General features: G+C 38.6%; 1 protein-coding gene across 3 annotated transcripts in view; it reads right to left on the minus strand.

Moving 5' to 3' along the window:
- Positions 1-3,419, minus strand: part of SLC23A2 (solute carrier family 23 member 2) — a 125,586-nt gene extending 122,167 nt beyond the window's left edge. For all 3 annotated transcript variants that reach the window (XM_004383041.2, XM_023737530.1, XM_023737529.1), the window contains exon 1: positions 3,004-3,419. The gene's annotated coding sequence lies outside the window, so the exon portion shown is untranslated. The remainder of the gene's footprint in view (positions 1-3,003) is intronic.
- Between the last annotated feature and the right edge of the window lie 3,767 nt (positions 3,420-7,186).

A 7,186-nucleotide genomic window follows, 5' to 3' on the forward strand; every position in this document is an offset into this window, starting at 1 on the left:
AAAAAAAAAAAGTATCATTAGACGCAATGGAACAAATTTATTGATAAGATTTTTTTCGTGCCAAACAGAAAGTAGAAATTAACTCAGACGATTTATAAACAGCTGTTCTTAATCCAACACTAACATGTTGATTTGTTAAAATGTCCAACTGAAAAGGCTAGAGTTCTTTTAATCTGCTTGGGATCTCCTTCATAGTAACCATTACACAACTACTTCATCTTCCTTCCTTACCTTCTTATGTAAGCTCAGTAATCACCGTTAGTGTTTACATAGGTTTTTGAAACTATCCAATTTCTCTAGTAAATATTTAATTCTCTTGTTTCTACTGACCCAGCTATAAACAGCCCACATTTTTATATAACACGCCTGCTAATGAGAAAGTGAGACATTGACGTCAATAGCACAGAGTCCATAAACCAAAAAGCACCAGAATTATCAGACACAGAGAGACCTTTCAGAAATCAGCTGCCAATAAAACAGAAATTTCTCCTCTCTGCTCAATGTTTTTGATCCAGTTTATATCCGAGTCCCTCAGTGTCTGTAGTATTTCCATCGACTGCTAAAGTGCATCTGAATCAGAACCCAGCATCCCGTCTGCAGGCTCCGGACACCGAGGAGAGTTGGTACTCTCAGCTATGAAAGCCCAGGCAGTAAACTATCACCTGCATGTTCTTGATGACAAAGACAAAAGGTACTAAAAGCTCTTCTCTTTTCTCAGTTTAATAAGATCATACTATTTAATGTCTTTACCAATAGTCTCAAAGAAAATAAAATGGGGCAACCATTCGACTAATCTCCTGAATCGCTACAACGCTCTGAGCCAACTAAAAAAAAAAAAAAAAAAAATCAGTTGCCATCAAGTCAACTCCGACTCATGGCGATCCCATGTGTGTCAGAGTAGAACTGTGATCCATAGGGTTTTCAATGGCTGATTTTTCAGAACTAGATTGTTTCAGGCCTTTCTTCCGAGGTGCCACTGGGGAGGCTCGAAACCTCTACCTTTCAGTTAGCAGCCAAGTGTGTTAATTGTTTGCACCACCCAGGGACTCTGAGCACTGAGATGGAACGGAATTGGAGAGGCTGGAACAACTAGTGAGTAAGAGAACAAACACATAATTAGCAAACTACCAATCATAAAGATCATGAGAGCTCAGAGAAACAGGAACTCAACAAGGCCTGAAATGGTCAAAAATGGCTTTTGGAAATCAGGGCCTAGGATGGCCCTTGAAAGACAGAAAGGGTCCAGAGAGGCAGGGTGTCATGGAGGTCCAGAGGTAGGCACGAGTAGGATGAGTCTCTAGGGCACTGAAAACATCAACCTAACCACAGCACAAGGCGTGAAGCTGAGGAAAGAAACCTCTTACCAGGTCAAGAGAGCCTCAGAAGTCAAATGTAAATACTTTATGAAACATGAGTTGCTGAGCAGGTAATGAAAGCAGAAATAGTCTACCCCAGGATGAATCTCAACATGGAAGAGCAGAAGTTACTGTGTTAATAATCCAAGTATAAGGGTCTAGCAACTAGGCCAATGAAAGTGACTATGAGTACAGGGAGCAATCTCAAAGAAGAAATTGAAGACTTGGTATCAATGATGACCTCTAGGAGGAGAACAAGAGCATCTCTTTCAGAAATAACTAAGGAAATGGGCTTGCCGAAGCAAATAATGCAACAGACTTAGACATGCTGAATTTGAATTAATGGTGGCATGTACATTTGACAAATGCCCCCCAAAGACCTCCAGAGATTTGAGAGAGAAGCTCTGTGAAAGAACAGCATAGAGAAAGAGATTTGTGAATTGAAACATAAAGGTGATAACTGAAACCCTGAGTGCTGGGAGACAGAACTGTCTTTCTCTCCACCTCCACCATCCAACATAAATGTTACTTTTAAGAATTAATACATGCAATTGGATGATGGTGGCTTGAAAAAAAAGGAAAACTACACACACAAAACAGAGTAGAAAGAAATAAACAAAAATGTTCATAATGGTATCGTTAGGTGATAGGACCAAGAAGAATTTCCTCGTTTTTTTCTTTTTCTTTTTTTTTTTAACAGTATAAGAACAGAGTGCTTTTATTAGAGAATTAAGATATTTTTCAGAAAGGAATGATTCCCTCTATGCATATTTGAAAACTCTTAGGACTGTACACCTAAAGCATAAATTTTACTGTATGTAAACTAAAAATAAATAAAAATCACACTGATACAGCATTTTACACCCATGATACTGGATAAATTAAGTCTGACAATACAAAGTGTTTGAGAAAGTGTTATCAATAAGAGTATAAATTTTTGCAGCCTCTGCAGGACAATTTGCAATATCTATCAAAATTAAAAAATATATGCACTTTGCCCAACATTTTACCTCTAGGAACTTACCTATGGCTATTCTCCCAAAAATATGTATAAGAAATTTAACCATAATATTGTTTATAGTAGCAAAAAATAAAAGTAACCAAAAAGCTCATCGAGAGGATATTAGCTTTGAGATGAGAGAACGTAGGAGGAAACGGGGAGGGGGGTGAGGTGGGGGAAAAAATGTTTCTTAATAAATGTATACGTGTTTCGTCTCACTAATTATAGGACGCTTGAAAAAAGCTGCAGGAGCAGGTCTGAAGTGTCTTTAGCCCCAGGCCCAAGACCCTGATCGAGGGCCCCAACAGTAGTAGTTACTCAACAAGTGCTTGCTGATGGAAAAAAAATGACAAGTGCATGGAAAGAAAAATGAAAATATTTACCTCCTCCTTTGTAATTATAAATGGCAAGACTGTGCCTGTTTATTTTCTAGTTTAATCTACTTACAAAGATTCAGCCTAAACAGAAGTCCACTACCTTATCATTAGCATTAACCTAACAATTCATTATTCCCAGCATTGTGCACTGAGACCCTTCCAGACATGCACAAAGGGCGAGGTCAAGTACAAAAGAGTTCCAGCACTACCAAGAGCTGTCAGAGCAATTTTATCATGAAGCGCAGGACTAGAAAGATTTTGTTTGACGCACCTAAATGACGTGGCGTAGGCCTGTCCATATGCTTCTCGTTACAAGTTGCTGAGCTACATTTCCTTGTGCTGCACGAGGTCCCAGCTCAAGGCCACATGGGGAGTCCCGGTTAGTGGAGTCAAGACCTAGCTAGAGAAAAACAAATTCGTAAATTAAAAGAAAAAGTAATAATAAATCTAGCAGGAGGCAGTCCACACGAATGGAGTTTATTTTCACTCAGCCAAACCCAGTCCTTGAACTTGCTCTATTACTTCTTCACTCTTAAAGAACCCCATGGAGGCCCAGCCCATCCCTGAACAGGGTCACAAAGCAGACTCTAGGCATCTTAAAAATCTCCACTTGTACAAAATACTTCGGAAGAAAGTATTTTAGAACACCTGTAAAAAGCAATTTTGCACTCAGCTGGGCTTTCTTCATTGACATTTTTCTTTTTCCATTTTCTTTTTTAATTGTTGTGCTTTAAGTGAAAGTTTACTTTCAAGTGAGTCTCTCATACAAAAATTTATACATAGATTGTTATGTGACCCTAGTTGCTCTCCCTATACTGTGACAGCACACTCCTCTTTCCACCCTGGACTTCCCGTGTCCATTCTATCAGCTCCTGACCCTCTCTGCCTTCTCATCTCACCTCCAGACAGGAGCTACCCATTTAGTCTCACGTACCTACTTGAGCTAAGAAGCACACTCTTCACGAGTATCATTTTATATTCCATAATAGTCCAGTCTAATCTTTGTTCACTGAAAATTTTTTAACTCTATATTCCCTAGCACAGGACCTTGATTTAAAAAAAATAATTTTTTTTGTTTTTGTTGTTGGTTTTCTCACTATGTGCTAGGCACTGTGCTAAGCATCATGCATATATAATTTAATCTTGACATCAGCCCTCGGGACCAGGAACCACTTGGTCCACACTTTACAGGTAAGAAAACTCAAGATTCGTGAGGTGTCCAGGTCAAGGTTACAGAGCTCACAAGAGATGTCAGAGGGCAGGGGTTGGAACCCAGCTCTGTGATAGCAGCGCTCTCCTTTAATTCCTACTCTATTGTTGTTTGAGTGGGCCCTGACTGATGGCGACCCAAAGAACAACAGAACAAAATGCTCTCCAGTCCTCTGCCACCCCCATGATCAGTTGGGGATCAGACCATTGTGATCCATAAGGTTTTCACTGGCTCGTTTTCAAAAGCTGATCCCCAGGCCTTTCTTCCTGGTCTGTTTTAGTCCAGAAGCTTCACTGAAACATGTTCAGCATCATAGCAACACACGAGCCTCTTCTGATAGACAGGTGGTGGCTACACATGAGGTGCACTGGCTGGGGATCAAACCCAGGTCTCTCACATGTAAGGCAAGAACTCTACCAATGAACCAGCAACGACCTCAATTACTACCCTGTGCTGCCTTAAATATGGCCACTAAAATAAACTGAAAGTATTACGGTAAAACCTGTGAAAGTCGGAACCTGTGTAAGGCAGAAACCTGTCAGAGAAGGAAAATTCAAATATTTCCCACTAATAGAGAGCAACAGAGAAGTGGCAAGACTGCACCCTGTCAAAAGGGGAAAATGTGAGACCTGGAAAAGCAAGGCAGTCTTGCCAAGTTCCGGCTCTCACAGGTTTCTCTGTATATTTGTGAGGGGAAAAAGATGACTTAATTATTCAAAAATCACCATCTTGTAAAGTCTCTTAAAAATGTATTAATGCATTGGGAGGGTGCTTCTAAAAAACTGAGTCACATTCTATTTTTTAAGGTAGGTTATTGAGAGGTACACGGAAGTTCATCTTATTATTTATTGAATGAGCATGTTTTATATGCTTGTACCTCTGAACATATTTCACAGTAAAAAAAAAAAAAAAAACCCACAGAGCCTGACTCTGGTGGCTGTCCCAGAACCACCAGTGCGACCCCAGCTATGCGCCTGGCTCTTCATAAAGAAAAATGCACAAAGCAACCGACAGTTCAACCAGACACACTGACAAGCTTCTCGATGGAAAATATTTATGCTGAGAATCTTTCCTAAGATCTACTGCTTGTTCTAGGGTGCGTCTGTGTCTAGTCATCAATGGCCCCAAGGTAAATAAGCACACAAATGGTGTACCAAACAAGCCTTCATTGAGCCTTTAGTGACTCTGGATTTCTTATGTAAAATCTCAGAAACTGAACATTGGTCTTTTGCTGTTTGGTACAAAAGAGTATTACTCATTTTAAGTGATAAGAATATGAACAGAGAAATTGATATTTTTTCCTTTCTAAAACATACTTTAGATAGGAGGCAAAAAAAAAAAAAAAAAGTACTTTAGTTCCAAAAATAAAATCTTCAGAACCATAAATCTATTTTAAACTATGTTTATTAAAAAGTTATGAAGTCAAAAAAAAATTCTTAACTAGAGTTAAGTGATAGAATCACAGATTATTTCTTTTTTGTTTATCAGAATTTTCTGTACTTTCTAGATATTTTTTATTGCTTGAATAATAAAAGTGATAAAAAAATTTTTATGAAGTCAGAAAAAAAAAAAACCAAACCCACTGCCATCGAGTTGATTCTGACTCAGAGCAACCCTACAGGACAGAGTAGAACTGCCCCATAGAGCTTCCAAGGAGCGCCTGGTGGATTCGAACTGTAGAGCTTTTGGTTAGCAGCCGTAGTACTTAACCACTACACCACCAAGGTTTCCATGAAGGCAGAAGGGAGTCACAAAGGCAGCACCCATCAATAAGGAGTAGTTGAGGACTAATGGGAAGAACATGAAAAAAAGCAACAAAAGAAGCTTTTAAAGAATTGCTTGTTTTAGGTTAAACAGAAATTTAAATCACATATATTGTTCTTTGAAAACTGCAGTTTACACAATATGTATAGTATAATCCTGTTTTTATTAAAAACATAATTATATAGTACATATTTGTGTGCACAGGAAAGGATCCAACAGGATAAACATCAAGCCGTTTGAAGCGTGGGGGGTATAAGAGGTTGTGTAACTTTCATAATTTGCTTTATACAATTTCCAACAGGTATATTCTTCTTTTGTAAATCCTTTTTAAAAACTAATATTAATTTAAAAGAAAAGTTTCCGTGAGAGGAAAGATGCAAATTAACAGAATGCCACTTCAGCTACGAATCACAGAAAAACACTGAAAGGGCAAGTGAAAATACTATGACCCCAGGAAGATTTATTTTTGGAAAGTGTTTTTTTTAAGCTGATTGGTAAAATGAGTGTTTCGAAGGCCTGTATTTCTACTCAACTGGACAAGCATCTGAGATGAAAATACAGAACTGGGTAGGAAGTTTAATAGTGGAAAAATGCAAATACATTTCTGAGTCTAGGAGGAGGAACTGCTTGGATGAATAAAAACGCTGCGGAGTTATCAGGCAGCATCCTTGAACTTCTGTCAGGGCCAGCCAACACCCTCCCCACCTCAGGAAACATGGAAAGGTACCCTTCAGACACAGGCTACACGGCGGAAATCAGAGACGAGCCACATGTACGCAGGTGACAGGAAACGTCACCTCTGAGCACAATTACAGGCACCTGACTCACCCTGACAAAGCCCACTTGAAACTCCCCAAAAAAACACTGTTCACGGATTTCTGCTGTTTTCAATTGGGGCTTATAAAAGTAACATATGCTGTAATTTCTAGATGATTTCATAGAGAAAAAAAGGTTCATCAAAAAATGGAGGGAGAAATAATATAGAATTGACAACTCTGTATTTTACCATGTTATTTAACACCTACCACCGACTCTTAACCCCCGGGGACAATGCCGTCCACAGGCCAGAAACTTTGAGGAGCTAAATCGTAATATCAATTCAGTAGATGCCAAGAAGGCTGACAGAACACCTGATTTTGAAGGAAAAAAAAAACAAAGGTTACTTCCTGAATATGACAAAGACTATCTTCAGGCAACATACATACATACGCCATGTATGCTTCATGCTTTTACACTTAGTTATCTTTTTTTAAGGATTTACAAAGTACATGTGTTTGAAAATCTTGATGAAATGGGCATGTTTTTTAGAAAAATTATTTTTTAGAAAACCTGAACAAATAACAATGAAAGAATGGAGAAAATAACAAAATCAAAGAACTATACTCAAAACAAGTGTTAAGCTCAGACAAATTCACAGGTCAGTTATTTCTCAACCTTCATGGTAAGAGATGGGAGATGGGAACGTTTCCCAATTCCTTTT

The sequence above is a fragment of the Trichechus manatus genome, unplaced genomic scaffold (genome assembly GCF_000243295.1).
Source record: "Trichechus manatus latirostris isolate Lorelei unplaced genomic scaffold, TriManLat1.0 scaffold00104, whole genome shotgun sequence".
NCBI lineage: Eukaryota > Metazoa > Chordata > Mammalia > Sirenia > Trichechidae > Trichechus > Trichechus manatus.